Source organism: Manis pentadactyla, chromosome Y, assembly GCF_030020395.1.
Source record: "Manis pentadactyla isolate mManPen7 chromosome Y, mManPen7.hap1, whole genome shotgun sequence".
In the NCBI taxonomy this organism is placed as follows: Eukaryota; Metazoa; Chordata; class Mammalia; order Pholidota; family Manidae; genus Manis; species Manis pentadactyla.
The window spans coordinates 7,284,139-7,308,464 of NC_080039.1; the positions used below are offsets into that span (position 1 = coordinate 7,284,139).

General features: G+C 37.8%; 1 pseudogene; it reads left to right on the forward strand.

Moving 5' to 3' along the window:
• The window catches only part of LOC130682200 (putative bifunctional UDP-N-acetylglucosamine transferase and deubiquitinase ALG13), a 123,423-nt pseudogene that overhangs the window by 36,491 nt on the left and 62,606 nt on the right, over window positions 1–24,326 (forward strand).

Here is a 24,326-nt window from a genome sequence, read left to right on the forward strand (position 1 = left end):
TGGCACATTTAAATTATAAGTTCAGTTTTCTTATTTTCTGGAAGTTGAAGCCTATTTGATTTATATATATGTTTATTCACTCTATGAGCTAATTAAAACAGTGCTCCTTTAATATTTTTCAGATATATGAAAAAATCTTACAGACACAAGAGGTAAAGGCCTTTCTGAGTTTCAGAATACTTTGGAATATTTGTTGTCTTTATAGTTTAATAAGTACTCGTGGTTTATTACTCTTATTGGGCAGAAAACATACGTATGCTTATGTTTTACTATTTAACCACAGCCTTTCTACATTTGTCATTATGAACCTTAGCTGCACTGCATCATTCGTTCTTGAAATTTGGCATCAAGAAAAGGATAGCAAAATACCACTCCTCAAAAATGCAATTAAACAAGCTACAAGATATAAAGAATCCAGCAGAAATAGACTAGGTTTTTTCAGCATATGTTTTAGCCCTAATTCACCTCCAATCCTCTTTCTCTTTCAAAATAATTTCTTCTCACAGCTTTCTTCCTGTATATCATCAGGCAGGACAAAGCATAAATATGGTTTAAAGGGAGATTTTAATCAGGAAAGAAAGAAGACATTAGAATGAAAAAGAGCACCTGATGATCTAATGCTGGGAGGAGAAGTCTTGATAAATCACCTCTCCTGTACTTGGCTACCTGAGTGTAATTATCTGTGCTGTTTATTCAGGCTAATGTATAACTTTAAATTTCATCATACTTTAACATATCCTTACATTTTAAATGGTTCAATGGATGGGTTCAATGAATGATAGATGTAGGTTTCAGGCCTTAATGCCTCTTATTTTACACACAAAACTTATTAATGGAGTTTGACTCTGCAGCTTCCCAGGGACCCCATAAGCGCTCTGACTTCTTGAGAATCACATTTGTAAGAGACCATTGCCAATTACTTTGAAATGGCATTATTTTTGGATTGCAGTCAACAGACTTGAGGCAAAACCATCACTCAAATGTATATGGGCAAAACATGTTCACAGATAAAGAATCCCAAACCTCAGCATCATTGAAAAGATTTGTGGTATCCAACCAATTATGTGAACTCTTAGGATAGGGTATGAGGCTTCACTGTTCTTGCTTAACCACGACGTTTTAAGAGCTAAATTAAGTCTGTCAGTTCCCTCCTCCTTCTCCTCCTGGTGAGGCTGCCGTGACTTATACACGCAGAGGGTTATCATCAGTGGCCGGCTGGTGGGCCATAAATAGTCTTTGACTCCACCCTCCCCGCCCCAAAGATCTGATTTCCATTGCCCTATGGCGGCCGTGGCGGACTTCCGCCTCCCGCACCCCCCGCGGCCCCTGCGCTCCTGGATTCTGTACGTCATATCCGGTCGTTGCGGTTCGGGGAACGAGCCCGCGCGACGAAGTGTTTGTTACTGTAGGGACCATCAGCTTTGACGACCTCATCGCGTGCGTATCGGCGCACGCCAGTCGGCCAGTGAGTTGAGGAGGCGAGCAGGCGGGCAGCGGCGTTGTTCGCTGAGCTCGCCGCTTGTAGCTTGCCACCGCTAGCCTCGGTAACCTCGGCCTGATCGCAGCGCTCACTCAGGTGCCTCCGCCCGCTTCGCTAGCTCCTCCCCGCGCCCGGCTGGGCCCTCTTGCGGCCCACCCGGCCCTCAGGGCCCTCTGCCTCCTCAGATCGCTCCCCCACCCTTTTCCGGCGCCTTCTCCTGCCCCTGGTTTTTTTCCTCAGATTCTCCGCCTCCGCCTCTCTGCCCAATAACTTCGCCCCTTCTTCCTGAGGGCCGGGGCTGCTCTCGCCGGCTCCACTGGCTCGCTTTGGGCCGCGTGGTGGGCAGCGGCCGCCTCCGCGCGCTCCGCTGGGCCTGCCAGGCGCGTCGTCTCGGCTCAGCCCCGCCGTGCTGGAGCCGCGCCCGCGCCCGGCCGCCTGAGGCGCCCTCGCGGCAGGCGTTTTTGGGCGCGCGGTGAGTCCTGAGCGCGCCTTCTCCTCAGGGCTCATAGTTCGCGCAGCCCCATCCGGGAGGCCGAGCGGGCCAATTTCTTGGTCTCCTCACTAGTTTTCGACACCCTTTTCAGAGTCCTTGCCTGATCTCATGCCCCTCGAGTGGCCAGTTCTTTCACGGCTTGGTCAGCCAGGTCGCTTACGTCCATTCCGGCCAAGTGAGCTAACTTGCTGGGCCCAGTACAGGGAAAAGTCGTTTTGGAAAACTTACTTTATTCGGTCATTCTTTTGGACAGCCCGTGCTCTGGCCTGAACACCGACCATAGGGTTTGTTGTTACTGCTGTTTTTCACAGTGGCCTGTTGAAAAAGCCCGTTTTTTTCAGTTTTCTCTATTTAGATAATCAAGAGACTTGGTTACAACCGGCTTGTCCTGCAAATAGGTAGAGGAAAGGTGGTACCTGAGCCATTCAGTACGGAGTCATTTACTCTGGATGTTTACAGGTACAAGAATTCCTTGACAGAAGACCTTGGGAAGGCAGATCTTGTTATTAGTCATGCAGGTCAAGTGTTTTAGAATCTCAAAGAGTTCGGTTTTGGTAGACAGTCACAAATCTGAACCTTTTGAGGTACAGTAAAATCACTAGAGTAACTCACTGTAGCCCTTTTGAATGTAATGCTCGAATATAACAATTGAGAACATTTGTGGAGATAATTTATTTCTGGGTGACAGAAGGATGAGAAAAATTAAATCACCAACCCAACTTTAAGAAACCCTTAACACAGGGGGAAAAAATAATTTACCTGATAACACATGCCAAAGAGTTGTCAAACTTGAAATTACTGTTTGGGCTTAAGCAGGAGTGTTCAGCCAGCCAATTGGTTGGATTGTTCATGGAGAAATTAGCTTAGAAAGATTTTTTACATATTTGTTAAGATTGAGTGTGAAATGAATGCTTTCAAAAATGTTCTTTAACGATCACATACTGTGTAACTCATTGCTAGCTTCTTAGAGAACAATCCTGTTGTATTTAGATTGCCAGTACCTTCAAAATAACTGTTTTTGGGGAGGATTGCAGTTTTGACTGCTGGAAAAGTAAGGGAGTAAGTTTCTTGGTTTTTAAAAAGCCTAGTTTGAAGAGAGGTCTTTCAAAATAGACATTACTACTGGGTTTGGTGATTAGAAATGTATATGATACTAATAGATTTTGGTATGGTTTTGCATGATTTGTGTATATAACTTGTTGAATTCTCCCAAACAGTCCTATGAACTGTAGTGTGTGCATTTCACAGGAAGAAACTGAGACAAAGAAGTTAAGTAACTTGTCTAGTCAGTAAATGGTAAACAGTCTGCTGCTAAGAGTTTGTTTTAACTACTACCCTAGCATCACCTAAAGATTTTGCCTAGTCACTTATCAGTCTCTTTGCTCCCGCTTAAAATAGCTAAAATGATTTTAGATTTCAAAGTTGAATTGACCCAAGTATTGTATATACGAACATTAGTGGAGATTTGTTCTTGACTATTTTTAGGGTGGTACCTCACAGGCAGAATCATAAACAGTGTTAAAAATTTTTCTTTATTGGTGTGTCTTCCTATTGAAGGCTTGCTTTTTCTACTTGTGTTTGAATGGAAGTACATTCAGTTTCATGTACAGCGTGTTGAACCTGAGACTGATTTAGATTCATGACTCATACTTAGGGCTTAGTACTAGAGGGCAGGTGGCAAAGCACTCGGTCATGGGTCATCAGTGGTGAAGAATGTTTTTCAAGTCAGTTTTATAACACTTCATTAGAGAGCAACTGATAATTACATTTTTGTCATTTTAAAGGTATATAATTAAAAGGCCGGGATTGTAGTGTTGCAACTAAGTTTTTTTTTTACTTTTTAATTTTGTTATCATTAATCTACAATTACATGAAGAACATTATGTTTACTAGGCTCTCCCCTACCCCAAGTCCCCTGCACAAACCCCCATTACAGCCACTGTCCATCAGCATAGTAACATGTTGTAGAATCACTATTTGTGTTTCTGTGTTGTACAGCCCTCCCCTTTCCCCCACCCCCTACATTACACATGCTAATCATAATACCCCCTTTCTTCTTCCCTGACCTTATTCCTCCCTACGCTTCCATTCTCCCCAGTCTCTTTCCCTTTGGTAACTATTAGTCCGTTCTTGGGTTCTGTGATTGGGTGCTGTTTTGTTCCTTCAGGTTTTCCTTTGTTCTTATACTCCACAGATGAGTGAAATCATTTGGTATTTGTCTTTTCTCTGCATGGCTTATTTCACTGAACATAATACCCTCTAGCTCCATCCATGTTGTTGCAATTGTAGGATTTGTTTTCTTCTTATGGCTGAATAATACTCAATTGTGTATATGTACCACATCTTCTTTATCCATTCATCTACTGATGGACACTTAGGTTGCTTCCATTTCTTGGCTATTGTAACTAGTGCTGCGATAAACATAGGGGTGCATCTGTCTTTTTCAAACAGGAGTGATGCATTCTTCGGGTAAAATCCTAGAAGTGGAATTCCTGGGTCAAATGGTAAGTCTATTTTGAGCATTTCGAGGAGCCTCCATACTGCTTTCCACAACGGTTGAACTAATTTACATTTCCACCAACAGTGTAGGACAGTTCCCCTTTCTCCAGTACCTTGCCAACATTTGTTGTTGTCTGTCTTTGAATTGGTAGCCATCCTTACTGGTGTGAGGTGATATCTCATTGTGGTTTTTATTTGCACTTCTCTGATAACGAGTAATGTGGAGCATCTTTCCATGTGTCTGTTGGCCACATGAATTTCTTCTTTGGAGAACTGTTCAGCTCCTCTGCCCATGTTTTAATTGGACTATTTGCTTTTTGTTTATTGAGGTGTGTGAGCTATTTATATATTTGGATATCAAGCCTTTATTGGATCTGTCATTTTTTAATATATTCTCCCATACTGTAGGGTACCTTTTTGTTCTATTGATGGTGTCCTTTGCTGTACAGAAGCTTTTCAGCTTCATATAGTCCCACTTGTTCATTTTTGCTTTTTTTCCCCTTGCCCGCGGAGATATGTTCATGAAGAAGTCGCTAATGTTTATGTCCAAGAGATTTTTGCCTATGTTTTTTTAAAGAGTTTTATGGTTTCATGACTTACATTCAGGTCTTTGATCCATTTTGAATTTACTTTTGTGTATGGGGTTAGACAGTGATCCAGTTTCATTCTCTTACATGAAGCTGTCCAGTTTTACCAGCACCATCTGTTGAAGAGACTGTCATTTCCCCATTGTATGTCCATGCCTCATTTATCGAATATTAATTGACCATATATGTTTGGGTTAATGTCTGGAGTCTGTAATCTGTTCTACTGGTCTGTGGCTCTGTTTTGTGCCTGGAACCAAATTGTCTTGCTTAATATGGCTTTGTAGTAGAGCTTGAAGTTGGAGAGTGATATCCCCCTCACTTTATTCTTCTTTCTCAGGATTGCTTTGGCTATTCAGGGTCTTTGGTCGTTCCACATGAATTTTTGAACTATTTGTTCCAGTTCGTTAAAGAATGTTTTTGGTAATTTGATAGGGATTGCTTCAAATCTGTATATTGCTTTGGGCAGGATGGCCATTTTGACTATATTAATTATTCCTAGCTGTGAGCATGGGATGAGTTTCCATGTGTTAGTGTCCCCTTTAATTTCTCTTAAGAGTGTCTTATGGTTTTCAGGGTATAGGTCTTTCACTTCTTTGGGTAGGTTTATTCCTAGGCATGTTATTCTTTTTGATGCAATTGTGAGTGGAATTGTTTTCCTGGTTTCTCTTTCTATTGGTTCATTGTTAGTGTATAGGAAAGCCACAGATTTCTGTGTGTTAACTTTGTATCCTGCAACTTTGCTCTATTCCAGCATCAGTAATAGTAGTAGTTTTGGAGTGGAGTCTTTAGGGATTTTTATGTACACTATCATGTCATCTTCAAATAGTGACAGTTTTAACTTCTTCTTTACCAGTCTGGATTCCTTGTATTTCTTTGTTTTGTCTAATTGCTGTGGCTAGGACCTCCAGTACTATGTTAAATAACAGTGGGGAGAGTGGGCATCCCTGTCTTGTCCCCGATCTCAGAGGAAAAGCTTTCAGCTTCTCGCTGTTCAGTATGATGTTGGCTGTGGGTTTACCATATATGTCCTTTATTAAGTTGAGGTACTTGCCCTGTATACCCATTTTGCTGATGGTTTTTATCACGAATGGATGTTGAACTTTGTTGAATGCTTTTTCAGCATCTATGGGGATGATCATGTGTTTTTGTCTTTCTTTTTGTTTATGTGGTGGATGATGAGGATGGATTTTCGAATGCTGTACTGTCCTTGCATCCCTGGGATGAATCCCACTTGGTCATGGTGTATGATCCTTTTTGATATATTTCTGAATTCGGTTTGCTAATATTCTGTTGAGAATTTTTGCATCTTCGTTCATCAGGGATATTGGTCTGTAATTTTCTGTTTTGGTGGGTTCTTTGCCTGGTTTTGGTATTAGGGTGGTGCTGGCTTCATAGAATGAGTTTGGGAGCATTCCCTCCTCTTCTATTTTTGGGAAAACTTTAAGGAGAATGTGTATTATATCTTCTCTGTATGTCTGATAAAATTCCGAGGTAAATACATCTTGCCCGGGGTTTTATTTCTTGGGTAGTTTTTTGATTACCGCTTCAATTTCTTTGGTGGTAATTGGTTTGTTTAGATTTTGTTTCTTCCTTGGTCAGTCTTGGAAGGTTGTATTTTTCTAGGAAGTTGTCCATTTCTTCTAGGTTTTTCAGCTTGTTAGCATATAGGTTTTCATAGTAGTCTCTAATAATTGTTTGTATTTCTGTTGGGTCCGTTGTGATGTTTCCTTTCTCATTTCTGATTCTGTTGATGTGTGTTGATTCTCTTTTTCTCTTAGTAAGTCTGGCTAGAGGCTTATCTATTTTGTTTATTTTCTCAGAGAACCAGCTTTTGGTTTCATTGATTTTTTTCTATTGTTCTATTCTTTTCAATTTTGTTTATTTCTTCTGTGATCTTTATTATGTCCCTCCTTCTGCTGACTTTAGGCCTCATTTACTCTTCTTTTTACAATTTTGATAATTGTGACGTTAGACTATTCATTTGGGTTTGTTCTTCCTTCTTTAAATATGCCTGGATTGCTATATACTTTCCTCTTTAGACTGCTCTCACTGCGTCCCACAGAAGTTGGGGCTTTGTGTTGTTGTCATTTACCGGATCTCCATTTTAATTTGGTCATTGATCCATTGAGTGTTTAGAAGCATGTTGTTAAGGCTCCATGTGTTTGTGAGCCTTTTTGCTTTCTTTGTACAAGTTTTTCTAGTTTTATGACTTTGTGGTCTGAAAAGTTGTTTGGTAGAATTTCAGTCTTTTTGAATTTACTGAGGCTCTTTTTTGGCCAAGTATGTGGTCTATTCTGGAGAATGTTGCATGTGCACGTGAGAAGAATGTGTATCCTGTTGCTTTTGGGTGTTGAGTTCTATAGATGTCTGTTAGGTCCGTCTGTTCTACTGTGTTGTTCAGTGCCTCCGTGTCCTTACTTATTTTCTGCCCGGGGATCTATCCTTTGGGGTGAGTGGAGTGTTGAAGTCTCCTAAAATGAATGCATTGCAGTCTATTTCCTCCTTTAGTTCTGTTAGTATTTGTTTCACAGATGCTGGTGCTCCTGTGCTGGGTGCATATATATTTGTAACGGTTATATCCTCTTGTTGGACTGAGCCCTTTATCATTATGTAATGTCCATATTTATCTCTTGTTACTTTCTTTGTTTTGAAGTCTATTTTGTTTGATACTAGTACTGCAACACCTGCTTTTTCTCCCATTGTTTGCATGAAATATCTTTTTCCCTCCCGTGGCTTTTGGTCTGTGCATGTCTTTGGGTTTGAGGTGAGTCTCTTGTAAGCAGCATGTAGATGGGCCTTGTTTTTTATCCATTCACTGACCCTATATCTTTTGATTGGTTCATTCAGTCCATTTACATTTAGGGTGGTTATCGATAGGTATGTACTTATTGCCATTTCAGGCTTTAGATTCATGGTTACGAAAGGTTCCAGGTTACTTTCCTTACTATCTAAGACTCTAACTTAACTCACTTAGTATGCTGTTACAAACACAATCTAAAGGTTCTTTTCTATTTCTCCTCCTTTTTCTTCCTCCTTCATTTTTTATATATTAGGTATCAAATTCTGTACGTTTTGTCTATCCCTTGATTGACTTTGGGGATAATCAATCTAATTGTTCATTTGCCTTGCAATCAGCTGCTCCACACTCCCTTCCATCATTTTACTACCTCTGGTGACAGCTATCCAACCCTAGGAACACTTCCATCTATAGCAGTCCCTCCAAAATAGGCTGCAGAGATGGTTTGTGGGAGGTAAACTCTCTCAGCTTTTCCTTATCTGGAAATTGTTTAATCCCTCCTTCAAATTTAAATGATAATCTTTCCAGATAAAGTAAGGTTGGTTCCAGGCCCTTCTGCTTCATGGCATTTAATACATCATGCCACTCCCTTCTGGTCTGTAAGGTTTCCGCTGAGAAGGCTAATGTTAGCCTGATGGGCTTTCCTTTGTATGTGATCTTATTTCTGCCTCTTGGTGCTTTTAACAGTCTGTCCTTATCCTTGATCTTTCCCATTTTAATTACTATGTGTCTTGCTGTTGTCTTCCTTGGGTCCCTTATGTTGGGAGATCTGTGGATCTCCGTGGCCTGAGAGACGGTCTCCTTCCCCAGATTGGGGAAGTTTTTAGCAACTACCTCCTCAAACACACTTTCTATCCCTTTCTCTCTCTCTTCTTCTTCTTCTCGTATCCCTATAATGCGAATATTGTTCTGCTGGAATTGGTCACACAGTTCTCTCAATATTCTTTCATTTTTAGAGATCCTTTTTTCTCTCTGTGCCTCAGCTTCTTTGTATTCCTCTTCTCTAGTTTCTGTTTCATTTGTCTCCTCCACTGTATCCAACCTGCTTTTAATACCCTCCATTGTTCTCTTCTACGATTTGATCTCTGACCTGAGTTCATTCCTGAGTTCTTGGATGTCTTTCCATACCTCCATTAGAATGTTGATAATTTTTATTTTGAACTCTCTTTCAGGAAGAGTCTCGAGGTCCATGTCATTTAAATCTTTCTTGGGAGTTGTATTAATAATTTTACTATGGGGCAGGGTTCCTTTGGCGTTTCATGTTTGTATATGGCGCCCTCTAGTGTCCAGAAGCTCTATTCTGGATCTGCTCAGCCTCTGAAGCAATGTCGGGGGTCGCAGGGGAGAGGTACCAGTGCCTTGGGGGAGGAAAGAGCTGTTCCCCGCTTCCCGGCTGCTGTGCCTGTCTCCACCGCCTGAGCCAGTGGGCCGGACACACAGGTATAAATTTTTGTCTCAGAGCAGCCAGATATGGATCCCTGCTTTCCACAAGTGGCCGGAATCCCAGTCTCCCCAGGAACTCTGTCTGTATTAACTTTCCAACCCGGTAGTCATGCGAGACTCATGAAAGCACCATGAAATGTAGGTTTGTGCTCCCAGAGCAGATCTCTGGAGCTCGGTATTCAGCAGTCCCAAGCCTTCCACTCCCTCCCTGCTCCGTTTCTCTTCCTCCAGCCAGTTAGCTGGGGTGGGGGAAGGGCTCGGGTCCCGCAGAGCTACAGCTCTGGTACTTTACTCTGTTCCATGAGGTCTGCTCTTTTCTCCAGGTGTATGCAGTCTGACACCGTCCTCTTTCCTGTTGCTCTTCAGGATTAGTTGTTCCAATTAAATTTTCTCATTGTATTCATTTTTAGGAGGAAGCCTCTGTCTCTCCTCTCACACTACCATCTTTAACCCTCAAAATAGCTCTTCTTCAAGTTTTTTATCTTTTGAGTCCTAGCTGTAAAGCTTGGTGCAACACCTTCATTTTTTTTAAACTGTATTAACACATTTGATTTATTTTTGTAGGTGTGGAAAGTGGTTTGGAGACTCGTGAAAAAGGAAAGCCACTTGTGGTGGTTGTAAATGAAAAATTGATAAGCAATCAGCAGCTGGAATTGTCAAAGCAGTTCTACAAGGACGGACATCTCTTGTATTGTACCTGCAGGTATGCTAGAGACTGATGATTTGACCTATTTAATCTCTCCCTAGCTCTTGCCTACCTGCCTAACCTTTCTGTCTTTTTGACCTCCTACCTTTTCCCACTTCAACTGTCATTTATGTGTTGTATTTCTTTCAAATATAATTTCATTGCATGTGAGTATCTGTGTGTGTGTGTGTGTGTGTGTGTGTGTGTGCGCACATGTATGTATATTCATCTGGACATGCAAGTCACAAGAATATAGTTTTTTAATTTGCTTAGATTTTCTTTATCCAAGGAATGCATTTGCTTATTAATTGAAGTTTTGCCTTCAGTAAATGCACTGGAATCCCTAAATTAAGTTTTTACTCATTCATTAATTCAACTAAACCTAATGAGTGGCAGCCATTACTTTATGTGCTATGGATACAGGGAAATACAAGAGAAAAAGTCCCTTCTTTCATGGTGCTTATGTTCTAGTTGTGGGAGTTAGTAAACAGTTCATAAATAAGCCATCAAGATAGTTACACATGGTGAAATGTGTTGTGAAGAAAATAAGGCAGGATGATGGAATGGCTGTGGTGGGTGAAGACTAATTAGATAAATTCAGGGAAGCCATGACTTGGGTATATAACGTTTGAGGTGATACCTCAGCGACAAGGAAGAAGTAGTAATGGGAAGCTAGAGGCAGAAAGAACAGCAGCAATTGCAAAAGGCCCTAAGTTAGGAATGAACATAGAGTTTGGTGCATTTGAGGAACAGAGGGAAATTTAGTGTGACAGAAGTATAGTGAACAAGGAAGAATGTAGTGTAAAATGAGGCTGAGTGGGGACAGCTCGTATAAGAGTTCTGATTTTATTCTGTTTAATGAGAAGCCATTGGAATATTTTAAGCAAAGGCATTACTTTATGGTAAGGAGTATTATTTTCTAGAAGTATATTAGAATTCTGCAAGAACTGACCAACATCACAATAGAAGGATGAAGAAAATTGCTGTTTTTTTTCCTTACTAATGCTTCTTGAGACAGTAGAAGCTTGACAAAGGGTCAGGTCAGTAATTTCCAATTGTTCGAGTTTAAAAGCTATACTAATTTGATGTTGTAAAAAGTAAAGACCTCAGTGAAGAAGTATTACAAAATAGATAATTTTTAAGTTAAAATAAATTGAAATTAAGATAAATGAATCTTAGAAGAAACTGACTAGAACATATTGAGCTTTTCTTTTAATTTTATGTGTCTCTTAGGCAATTTAAAATAAAAATGAACACCTGTTTATCATTAAATATTTATTGCATGCCTCCTATGTGCCAGGCATTATTATAGGCACTTAGCATACATCACTGAACAAAACAGATTCCTATTCTCATGAAGAGGAGACAGATTTATTGATTGTTTCAAGAGCAGCTGTTGGTGTCCTATTCCCTATAATGATGGAGAAGAGGGAATGTCAGGGTGGTTTTATAATAATAGAAGCCATTCTAGAAAGCATTGTGAGTCAGGGGAGAAACTAGTTAATCAAAATTATGTGGGCTTCAGATAATGGACATATCTGTCCCTGGTAGTTGAGATTATTAGTGGTTAACAGGCATTTCTAAAGAGAATAAACTCTCACCTTCCTAATTGGTTTAGGCAAATCAGTTTTTCCCAGTCACTTTTGATGATGATTTTCATTCTAAATGTTGAATCAGCTTTAATTTTATGTTGGTACATGAAAAAAAGAGAAAACATTGATTTCATAAACATATCCTATACTTTGGTTGAAGAGGAGGAAGCTATACAAGTCTCCACTTTATTCATTTTTTACAGTTTTTTAGAAATCTTTCTTTGTTATATTAATTTCAAGAAAGTCATACACATGAATGCCATAAGAATCAGTAATTGGTTGTATTTTTATTTTAGGTATATCATTTATTTGCCCCAAATCTGGGCTGGGTGGTTGTATGTCTATTCTAATTTAAGTGACTGGTTTAATTAAATTTCTGAATAGCTGTATGTTGTGATTTGGAACCTTATTACCGATGTGCATGGTGGCTGTGCATTGCTTAATTGTATATGTATTTATGTTAGAAAATTATTGGCAAAAGGAGTTTTTCCACAATCTTCACGCATGGTTTAGTAGTCTCCCCAGCTTATTGTTCTTATCTGGTAGCTGTTAGTTAAAGTTGCATTTATTCTGTTTTCATAAATTAATTTTACCTCCAATTACATATGCCCAGTCCTGAGAAGTGTTCCAAAGCCATGTGACCACATCAGTTGACATAAGAGAAAAGGTATGTGTTGGATTGATATCGACATATAGTCTCTTCATACTGCTTTAATCTTGGTATGTATATCTGTAGTATTAAAATACTTACTCATGTGCAGTTTGAGAAGCATCACAGTGTGCTTGGAAGTTAGATTCAGTCATCAAGTGGGTAGCAGATGAATTATGGGATTTTCTTCCATGTTACTAATATTTTTCTTCTATTGTTTTAGCACACTTCCTTGGTTATTACAGCCAATGGACTTATCAACACTGAAATGTTTTCCTCCTGGCCAGCCAAAAAAATTTTCTACATTTTTGGATAAAGTTGTTGGATTACAAAAATAAACACTTAAAACTCTGAACACTTTAAAAACACCCCACAAGTCCAGCCTATGGAATATGGTTAAGTCAAATAAAATACATAATACATGTTTGCAGAATAATATAAATTTCCTACATTTATAGAATGTATAGAAAATTTTATGGTGTAAATGTTAGCATTTGGGTCCAAATCCTAATTGCAATTTAATAAATTGATTAGATATGTTTCTCATATTTTTGTAAAAGAAATATGTAGTAAGTATTCATAGGTTTTTGTCCTAGAATCCTAAGTGGATTCAGAATCATGAAAAAAATGAACAAAGCTTAAGAACTTGGACAAGAACCTCAAAGATGGTTACTAGTTTGAATTTTAAAAATGAAATAGTAACAAACTTCTTAAAAAAGAGCAAAGAGCACCTTTAGCTTCTTAATCCAAGGAACCAAATTTTTTAAAAAAGACAAGCAAAAATGATGCATTGTGCTCTGAAATAAAAAGCTCAGTAGTTACCTAAAAGAAATGAACAAGATTAACTATCAAGTCATTTGATGTATTGTACTTGGAGAAACTCTTTTTATCCTGAAGGGTGAAGTGGATGTGTTTGTTCACTTTCCTCTAAAATACAAATAGAAAGTGACAAAATAATCTTGCCTGATGTCAAAGCTTTACTGGTTTGAGAAGAGTAAATCAGAAAAGACTTAACGCCAATAGGACTTGATGTTATTTTTTAAGGCCCTCTCTTGCAGTGGTATTGAAACATTTATTGTAACATCAGAGGAATTGATAATTTATGTGCTTAGAAAATTAGTTGTACAAATGTGTAAGTGATCTGATGTGTGTAATGCCTAAATATATCATTCAGAGTTCACACAATTGAAGATACACATATATTAAGGAATTCTGATGAACAGAGATTACCTTTAAGACCAAAAAGTAAACCAGATAAGCCATGAGTGTTCATAGTTTCCTGGTGGAAATTTTAGATATAATCCATTCATAAAACAAGAGCATTCACTATGAAGACCTGCTTTCCACTGTATTATCCCAAAATGTTGAATATTCTAAACATTTGACTGGGGATGCATTATGTGATGTTTTTGTAGATTTATTTTCCTCATTGTGTTTTACTTAAGCTAATGTTTATTAAAAATAAATTCTTACTAATGGTAGAAGGTGGTGGCTAAGAAGTACTCTGGGTAGCAGGAGGAAGCCAACTTGGATTACAATTTTGCTGAGAATAAGCTTAAAAGTGAGTAATTTGCATCTACATGGGTAGGAATTCACAGCACCATAATCATAATTGTATAGTATTTTGATGTGCTCATGTTGTAGAAAAGGCCCTATTCAAATATATGGGGATAATTTGACTTCTGTGCTTTTAAAGTGTTTCTCTGGTTTGAGAAAAACAATTGTGGCTTAAAATTTATGTTTACTCAATCTTTCATCATTTTATGTCATGAAGGACTAACCATAGAGAAACAGGAACAAGTGAAAGGTTTACTTAGAACATCAGACAGCTGAAAAGCAACATAGGGCCCCACAACCTTGGCTTTTTAAATTTCCCTAAGAATACATAACCCAGATTCAGTTTTTTTGTTTAGCAGAAGCTTAAGTCAGTGGTGTTGACTGTGTGTAATGACATCCCTTTGATTACATATTTATGAGAATTGTATCAGTTGTGGGGTTTAAAAATCAAAGGATATCTTCGCATCGATTTGATTTGGCGGGAATCCTCAAGATCGTCTAGTCCAATCTCATCATCTTCTCAGTTGAGAAAGAAGGTCAGAGGTTATAGCTTGTCTAACAGCCTTTGGCAGAGCTGCCATTAGAAGCAGCTCCTCGACTCCTACTCCTGTGCTCTTTCCACCATACCATAATATATGTTGTAAGCTTTTTGTTTCTTTATAGTTTTGTTTAGTGTTTAGTTACTTTAATCTTCAGAGGAAACTTGTTCATTTCCAGAAGCTGTTCATCTCATTTCAGTTGGAATTGAACACTTTGTGTATTTAAGTTTTCTGTTGGTGTATGACAGCCTTACCTCAGACTTATAAATCTGTCATTCCTGAGTGTTTGCAGTCTAGCAAGATGTTCTGAGTGGGATTGGTACTAGATTGAATGAGTGAGGGCTTTAAGACAAATAACTAGATTTTTGGAGTTGGAAGAGAATTTTAAATATACCAGATGGAAACCACTCATTTTACAGATAAGGAAAGAGGCAAAGATGAATTAATTGCCAAGTTTACATGGCATTGGTCCTTATGAAAAAATTAATGATAATCAAAATTCTATTAGAAATAATTTGCTCAGTGGAGTGAAATCACTTTGGTGTTATTACAAGACAGAGCTTCAGGTTCTTGAAAGCAATGAGTAAGTGGAGTGCACTTTATTTAATAGCAGCTTTCTGCTGCACGTATTTCGAGTTCCAGGAATAAGGAAGCAATAGAGAAAGGTTAGTATTTTGAGAAATTTGCATCGTGGATAGGTTCAGAGGTGGAAAAGTAATAGTTAGAAAGTTGATGTTGGAGTAGGTAAAAGATGATGTGAGGTTATAGGATGATGGGAAAGATTTTAGATTACTGTGCTTACAATTTTGGAGGAAAAGTAAGAGCTGGTAGGATTTGGTGTTAGGTAAGAAAGAGTATATGAAAGTACTGTCAGGTTTTTTTAATTTCAGGCGCCTTAGAGCACTACTTTGTATGCCTTTAATGGCAAATAATGCAGACACACAGGGAAGTGTAAAAATATGTTCATTCTGATATTTTCAGTCTGAGAAACTCTTCCTCAGACTAAGTCATTAATGACTAGCATGATCTAGATAATTTTCTTGGCCCTTTATTATGGTATAAGCACTTAATCCCACTGATTTGTTCACATATAAAATTTTCAGAGATGACCAGGAATCTTTACACAGTCTGAGAAATGAGATCTATCGGTGAATTACTAGAAATTAATTTTTGAGAACAATTTGGAATGAGTAGTCCTGATAGCTATGCAGTAATCAATTTTCTGCTGTACAATTAGTTTCACATTTCTGTGGGGGAGTAGGGAATGAAAAATAATGCCTGTTGCGTGCTTAGTAATATATCAGGTACTATTCAGAGCACTTTACACATATGAGTACATTTAATCTTTATAATAACCCTATGAAATAGTTACTATTATCTCATTTTACAAACGAGGAGAATGGGCTCAGAGCATAATGTGAAAAAGGAGTTTCATGTTAAATGAAGTGTCCAAAAGATGGCTTTGGAATTGTAATTGGAACACTGAATTATATTTCCACCATTTGTGGGGATAAGGATAGAATATTTGAAATCCAAGAAATTTTGATGGTATGATAGCCACAGGTACTTAATATACTTCAATTTTCACATTGCTATTTAGAATTATACAATTCATGTGGAGAAATTTTCCCAGTAGGTTTACCTAGTTGCAAGTTCTTTACTGGTTCTTTTGTTTTCTCTTTAAATATTTGTGTTTTAGCTTCCATTTTTGTTCTTTAATGTACTTATATTTCCTTGGTATTGTTATCACTTCCACAGCTTGTACTACTGATTGCCCTATCTATAGTCCTCCATCCAGTTGCCTTTTGGTCTTGTTTGTCTGTTAGCTCTCTAGGCACCTTAAACGATGTGCCCCAAACTAAAATCATATTTCTCCTTTTCATCCTTCTGAGATCCTTATCACCATTTAGTGGTAATAATGGTGTTACCGTTTAGTCAGTCCCCCACGCTTTAACTCTTAATCTCCAACACTGTATTGGTCACCATGTATTCTGAGCTTTACCTCCTGTCTCATGCCCATTTATTTCCTTATTTAGTATTTTAACAAAAATGCATAGTAAGACTTTTTTGTATCACAGGACTCAAGACAGGATTCCTGGCCTGGAGGAATGCTCATACAGTGTAGTTGAGGATGAACTGTTTTACTCATTCTTGAAGCCTCTGCCTGAAACACTTTAGGCTTTCGATAAATGATAAGTGTACTTTTGTAACTTAGTATTCTTTTCTCATTATCTTGCTTAGGAGTTGGTACTGGTTTTAGGAAATACTGTCATCACGCACATACTCATTTCATACAGTCTTTGACTTGACTCCAAAGTATTATGTCTCTTGTTCAGGAGGAAGTTGTGACCCTCACATTGTATGGTGAGTTTGTAGGATCAAGCATTTACAGGAGTAGCATCTAAAACATAGCGGTGCCTATCCTGTGTAATGTCTTAATGGTGTTTAAGTGTCTCTCATAATGGTGCTTATTGGGGATATTTTGGTAAAATGTGATGTAAATTAGTTTTATTAAAAGCAGTAGCTATAGTGTTTTTCAGTAAAAGACTCTGTGGATAAAGGTTAAGGATAACTGCTGAATGACATTTAATTTGGTTCCCTGTTAGTTGATTAATTCCTGAAGTATTTTAGCACAATCTTAATATTGTATGGTCTTTTAATTCTTATAATTTTTGTAGGTGACTAGACAAAAGGCGAGCAAATCTAGTTAGCTTCCAACAGGAAAGTACAATATATGCTTCTTGATTGATACTGATTCCTGTAAAATATTTTGAGACGTTTATATATTGTTATATACCATCTATTAACATTTCAGAAACTTTTAGATCTTTATTGTCTTTATGAATTTTTACCACATTCTGGTCAAAATTATTTATTATGATTGGCACTGATTTTATTTTAATGACTACAGTCCTATTCTTTAAGGCAGTAGTTCTTAAGCTTCCTTGGGTTGTGCAGTCCTTCAAAATATTTAAAACTATTGCTCCTCTCCCTACTGGCACATACACACATTTTGCAGTGAATGACATTTCAGGGAGTTTAAAGATGCCTTGAGGCCCTAAGTAAAGAATCCTTAGACTAAGGGCAACTTCAGTAACTTCATTCCTGCTTGTAGGAATTATAGGTCATTGCTTATTATAATTATTAGACTCCTTTATAATTAAATCCTTTTGTTAAGTACATTTGAGTTTAATAATTCCCAGTTTTTAAAATAATATAGCAAATTATAAACTTTTCTCATCAAGTTTAACACATAACCAAACAACATGTTTTGAAACTAACCTTCATATTATTAACCCAGTATTTATAACCCCCAATGGCTTGTGTAGCACTGTTTCTAATTGGTGAAAGGAACTAAATGGAATTTAGTAATTAGTTTTAGGGTATACTGCATTAGGCTATTTGGTAAACCTGTACAGTAATTTAGTTATTAACTGTCAAGTGTGCTTCTAAAGTATTTGTTTCCTGAGCTGGTAGTCACTGTTGGAGCTGTCTGTGAGAAGCCACATAGTGCATCTTTTTTACTGTTCATTTTCTCTTTTGTACAGAATGTACTGGTTATTTCTCCACTGCCAGTATGAAGTGGGTGGATAATAAGTGCACCAAATATAGGAGTGAAAAACATTCCTAAATCCTTAACCTAACTAATATTCTGGATCTTAGTTTCCCCATTTGTGAATTAGTAAAACTAACTTCCTTCACTGGTGTTTTCTAAGATATAAAACCAATTATGTGGAAAGTTTGAAAATAAATGTCAAAATAAGACCTTTTCTCTTGGTTAAGAGTTTTTGTTTTAAGAAATAGGAATAGTCTTAGAGATAGTTCCCTAGAATTCACAGTAGACAGTCCTAAGTAATACACAAAGCAAAGTCCTCACTGACACCAAATTTCACATTTAAATTCATATTCAGTCTCTGGTTGGGGTTATAGAAAATTGAAGTGAATGGGCATTTCCAGCGCATCAAAACAAAAGAATGGTCTGGTCTTTATTCTCCCTTTCCTCAGTGCCCTGTCTGTCTATAGAGTGATGAGACATTGCAAATAACATAAATAAAAAATGAAACCAAAACAAAAATCCTCAGTATTTCTGTGTAAATATGATATATTTTTTAAGCAAGTACCGTTTTCCTCTTTTCTTATCTGTATAGGCATGCTTCAGGTGGAAGTGGGGAAGAGAAGAAAATGAAAGCAAGTAGTTCTTGGTAATGTTTCTTCTGTTTTGTATATCTGAGAAGGATCACTGCTTTATTGGAAATCAATTCTTCCTTGTCTCTATTGTCTTCATTAAACCTGAGGAGGAGGTTGAATAGGGCTGTGTGGCCATATTTTATTGTAGAACCATTGTGTTCCCTTACAAATAGTGCCTTACTAATTCTGTTTAAATGTCTACCATGAAAGAAAGTGACGGGTTCTAGTTGAGGGGGCTGTTAAAAAGTGTTTTTAAAGAAACTTTACCATCATATTTTTCATTAATGAAAGACATTAAAAATAAGTTATCAGAGTTGATGTATTCCCCAAATTGTCCCCATGTTTTTTGGTGCTAAAAATAATTGAAATAAATGATTTAGTATTAGTTTCTAAAATTCCGATTGTCTTCGCAGCAGGTTCTGCCACAAGTTGTTACGTACATGTGTTTGTTATCTCTTTTTTCCCCGTTTTATTTACATACAATTGACATAATACAATTGACTTATATAATTGTATCATATAATTCAGTTATATGATCAATCACCACACAGTTACAAGTTTTGTTGTCTTTTTAAAAATCTAGGTCTATTTCTTTCATTTAGTAATGCAAGATTTATTATTCATTTTTATGTGGCCGAGTCAACCCTACATTTTGCTAGAATGTTAATTCCTCTATGCGCTATTTTCATGGTTAATGTGGATCATTAATTTGACAATATAAATATATTATCCATCATTGAATCACAGAGAATCAGAGTTCCTTAGACATGAACGGGTGCTTAGAGGTCACGCAACCCATCTCCTTTATTTTACAAATGAGGAAACTCACCCAGAGAGATTGAAGGGGCATAATCAAGTTCATAACACTCTTTTAATGGTACCATGATGCCTCTCAGAAACTAAAATAATTCAAGAGCATCATGTCCCATATACATTTACAACTATACTTTGTATATTACAGGTAATACATGCTTTAGAAATATTCCAAGCGTATACCTCATTTGTTTGAAATATGAAGGAGTGTTCTTAGAGTTAAAACTGCTAGTATTCATATGTTGTACTACAAAAAAGAAATAGTTTTAGAAATTAAAAAAATTATATATTTTTATTTTGGTATCCTTACTCTACAATTACATGAGGAACATTATGTTCACTAGAATCCCCCCATCACCAAGTTCCCTCCACATTCCCCATTGCAGTCATTGTCCATCAGTGTTGTAAGATGTTGTAGAATCACTACTTGCCTTCTCTGTGTGTACAGCCCTCCCCGTGAAACCCCCCCCACATTATACATGCTAATCATAATGAACCCTTTATCCCCCACCCACCTTATTCCCTCCCTTCCCACCTGGTCCTTTTCCCTTAGGTAACTGTTAGTCCATTCCTGGGTTCTGTGAGTCTTCTGGTGTTTTTGCTCCTTCAGCTTTTCCTTTGTACTTAATACTCCACAGATCAGTGAAATCACTTGATACTTGTTTGTGTCCGCCTGGCTTATTTCACCGAGCATAATACCCTCTAGCTCCATCCCTGTTGTTGCAACTGGTAGGATTTGTTTTCTTCTTAAGGCTGAATAACATTCCATTGTGTGTAGGTACCACATCTTCTTTATCCATTCATCTAGTGATGGACACTTAGGTTGCTTCCATTTCTTGGCTGTTGTGAATAGTGCTGGAATAAACATAGGGGTGCATTTGTCTTTTTCAAATGGGGCTCCTGCGTTCTTAGGGTAAATTCCTAGAAGTGGAATTCCTGGGTCAAATGGTATTTCTGTTTTTAGTTTTTTGAGGGGAACCTCCATACTGCTTTCCACAATGGTTGAACTAGTTTACATTCTGACCAGCAGTGTAGGAGGGTTCCCCTTTCTCCACAACCTCACCAGCATTTGTTGTTGTTTGTCTTTTGGATTTGTGGCAATCCTAATGTTGTGGTTTTAATTTGCATTTCTCTGATGACAAGTGATATGGAGCATCTTCTCATGTGTCTGTTTGCCGTCTGAATTTCTTCTTTGGAGAAGTGTCTGTTCAGATCATGTGTCCATTTTTTAATTGGTTGATTTGCTTTTACTTTGTTGAGGTGCATGAACCCTTTATATATTTTGGATGTCAACCCTTTATCAGATCTGTCATTTATGAATATATTCTCCCATACTGTAGGATGCCTTTTTGTTCTATTTGTAGTGTTCTTTGCTGTACAGAAGCTTTTCACTTTGGTGTAGTCCCACTTGTTCATTTTTGCTTTTGTTTCCCTTCCCCGGGGCGATATGTTCATGGAGAAGTTGCTCATGTTTATGTGCAAGAGAATTTTGCCTATGTTTTTTTCTAAGAGTTTTATGGTTTCATGACTCACATTCAGGTCTTGGATCCATTTCGAATTTACTTTTGTGTGTGGGTTTAGACAGTGATCCAGTTTTATTCTCTTACATGTAGCTGTCCAGTTTTGCCAACACTAGCTGTTGAAGAGGCTGTCATTTCCCCTTTGTAAGTCCATGGCTCCTTTATCATGTATTAACTGACCGTATATGTTTGTATTTATATCTGGACTCTCTGTTCTGTTCCACTGGTCTGTGCATCTGTTCTTATGCCAGTACCAAATTGTCTTGATTACTGTGGCTTTTTAGTAGAGCTTGAAGTTGGGAGCGAGACCCCCTCGCTTTATTTTTTCTTCTCAGGATTGCTTTGGCCATTCAGGGTCTTTGTGGATCCATTTGAATTTTCAATCTATTTTTTCCAGTTCGTTAAAGAATGCTGTTGGTATTTTGATAGGCATTGCATTGAATCTGAGGATTGTTTTAGGCAGGATTGCCATTTAGACAATATTAATTCTTCCTAGCCAAGAGCATGGGTTGAGTTTCCATTTGTTAGTGTCCTCTTTAATTTCTTTAAGAGTGTCTTGTAGTTTTCAGGGTATAGGTCTTTTACTTCCTGGCTTAGGTTTATTCCTAGGTATTTTATTCTTTTTGATGCAATTGTGAATGGAATTGTTTTCCTGCTTTCGCTTTCTGCTAGTTCATCGTGAGTGTATATGAAAGCAACAGATTTCTGTGTATTAATTTTGTATTCTGCAACTTTGCTGAATTCAGATATTAGTTCTAGTTGTTTTACAGTGGAGTCTTTAGGGTTTTTTATGTACAATATCATGTCATCTGAAAATAGTGACAGTTTGACTTCTTCTTTACCAATCTGGATGCCTTATATCTCTTTGTTTTGTCTAATTGCCGTGTCTAGGACCTCTAGTACTATGTTGAACAACAGTGAGGAGAGTGGGCATCCCTGTCTTCTTCCCGATTGCAGAGGAAAAGCTTTCAGCTTCTCACTGTTAAATATGATGTTGGCTGTGGCTTCATCATATATGGCCTTTGTTATGTTGAGGTACTTGCCCTGTATACCCATTTTGTTGAGACTTTTTTTTATCATGAATGGATGTTAACTTTTGTTGAATGCTTTTTCAGCATCTATGGAGATGATCATGTGTTTTTGTCCTTCTTTTTGTTTATGTGGTGGATGATGATGGATTTTTGAATGTTCTACCATCCTTGCGTCCCTGAGGTGAATCCCACTTGGTCATGGTGTATGATCCTCTTGATGTATTTTTTAATTCAGTTTGCTAATATTCTGTTGAGTATTTTTACATCTTTGTTCATCAGGGATATTGGTCTGTAATTTTCTTTTTTGATGGGGTCTTTGCCTGGTTTTGGTATAAGAGTGATGCTGGCTTCATAGAATGAATTTGGATATATTCCCTCCTCTTCTGTTTTTTGGAAAACTTTTAAGGAGAATGGGTTTGATGTCTTCTCTATATGTGTCATAAAATTCAGCAGTGAATCCATCGGGACCAGGGGTTTTGTTCTTGGGTACTTTTTTGATTTACCACTTCAATTTCGTTGCTGGTAATTGGTCTGTTTATATTTTCTGCTTCTTCCTTGGTCAGTCTTGGAAGGTTGTATTTTTCTAGGAAGTTGTCCATTTCTCTTAGGTTTCCCAGCTTGTTAGCATATAGGTTTTCATAGTAGTCTCTAATAATTCTTTGTATTTCTGCGGGGTCCGTCGTGATTTTTCCTTTCTCGTTTCTGATACTGTTGATTTGTGTTGACTCTCTTTTCCTCTTAATAAGTCTGGCTAGAGGCTTATCTATTTTGTTTATTTTCTTGAAGAACCAGCTCTTGGTTTCATTGATTTTTGCTATTGTTTTATTCTTCTCAATTTTATTTATTTATTCTCTGATCTTTGTTATGTCCCTCCTTCTGCTGACCTTAGGCCTCATTTGTTCTTCTTTTTCCAATTTCGATAGTTGTGACATTAGACCGTTCATTTGGGATTGCTCTTCCTTTTTTAAATATGCTTGGGTTGCTATATACTTTCCTCTTAAGACTGCTTTTGCTGTGTCCCACAGAAGTTGGGGCTTAGTGTTGTTGTTGTCATTTGTTTCCATATATTGCTGGATCTCCATTTTGATTTGGTCATTGATCCATTGATTATTTAGGAGCGTGTTGTTTGGCCTCCATGTGTTTGTGAGCCCTTTTGCTTTCTTTGAACAGTTTATTTCTAGTTTAATGCCTTTGTGGTCTGAAAAGTTGGTTGGTAGGATTTCAGTCTTTCGGAATTTACTGAGGCTCTTTTTGTGTCCTAGTATGTGGTCTATTCTGGAGAATGTTCCATGTGCACTTGAGAAGAATGTGTATCCTGTTGCTTCTGGATGTAGAGTTCTGTAGATGTCTATTAGGTCCATCTGTTCTAGTGTGTTGTTCAGTGCCTCTGTGTCCTTACTTATTTTCTGTCTGGTAGATCTGTCCTTTGGAGTGAGTGGTGTGTTGAAGTCTCCTAGAATGAATGCATTGCATTCTATTTCCTCCTTTAGTCCTGTTAATATTTGTTTCAGGTATGTTGGTGCTCCTGTATTGAGTGCATATATATTTATAATGGTTATATCCTCTGGATGGACTGAGCCCTTTATCATTATGTAATGTCCTTCTTCGACTTTTGTTACTTTCTTTATTTTGAAGTCTGTTTTGTCTGATACCAGAATTGCAACACCTGCTTTCTTCTCTCTGTTGTTTGCTTGAAATATCTTTTTCCCTCCCTTGACTTTAAGTCTGTGCGTGTCTTTGGGTTTGAGGTGAATCTCTTGTAAGCAGCATATGGATGGATCTTGCGTTTTTATCCATTCTGTTACTCTGTGTCTTTTGATTGTTGCATTCAGTCCATTTACATTTAGGGTGATTATTGAAAGGTATGAATTTATTGCCATTGCAGGCTTTAAGTTTTTGGTTACCAAAGGTTTAGGGTTAGCTCCTTTACTATCTTACTGTCTAACTTAACTCGCTTGTTGAGCTATTATAAACACAGTCTGATGATTCTTTATTTCTCTCCCTTCTTATTCCTCCTCCCCCCTTCTTCATATGTTGGGTGTTTTGTTGTGTGCTCTTTTTAGGAGTGCTCCCATCTAGAGCAGTCCCTGTAGGATGCCCTGTAGAGGTGGTTTGTGGGAGGCAAATTCCCTCAACTTTTGCTTGTCTGGGAATTGTTTAATCCCTCCTTCATATTTAAATGATAATCGTGCTGGATACAGTAGTCTTGGTTCGAGGCCCTTCTGTTTCATTGCATTAAGTATATCATGCCATTCTCTTCTGGCCTGTAGGGTTTCTGTTGAGAAGTCTGATGATAGCCTGATGGGTTTTCTTTTGTAGGTAACCTTTTTTCTCTCTCTGGCTGCCTCTAATACTTTGTCCTTGTGTTTGATCTTTGCCATTTTAATTATTATGTGTCTTGGTGTTGCCCCCCTTGGATCCCTTGTCATGGGAGTTCTGTGTACCTCTGTGGT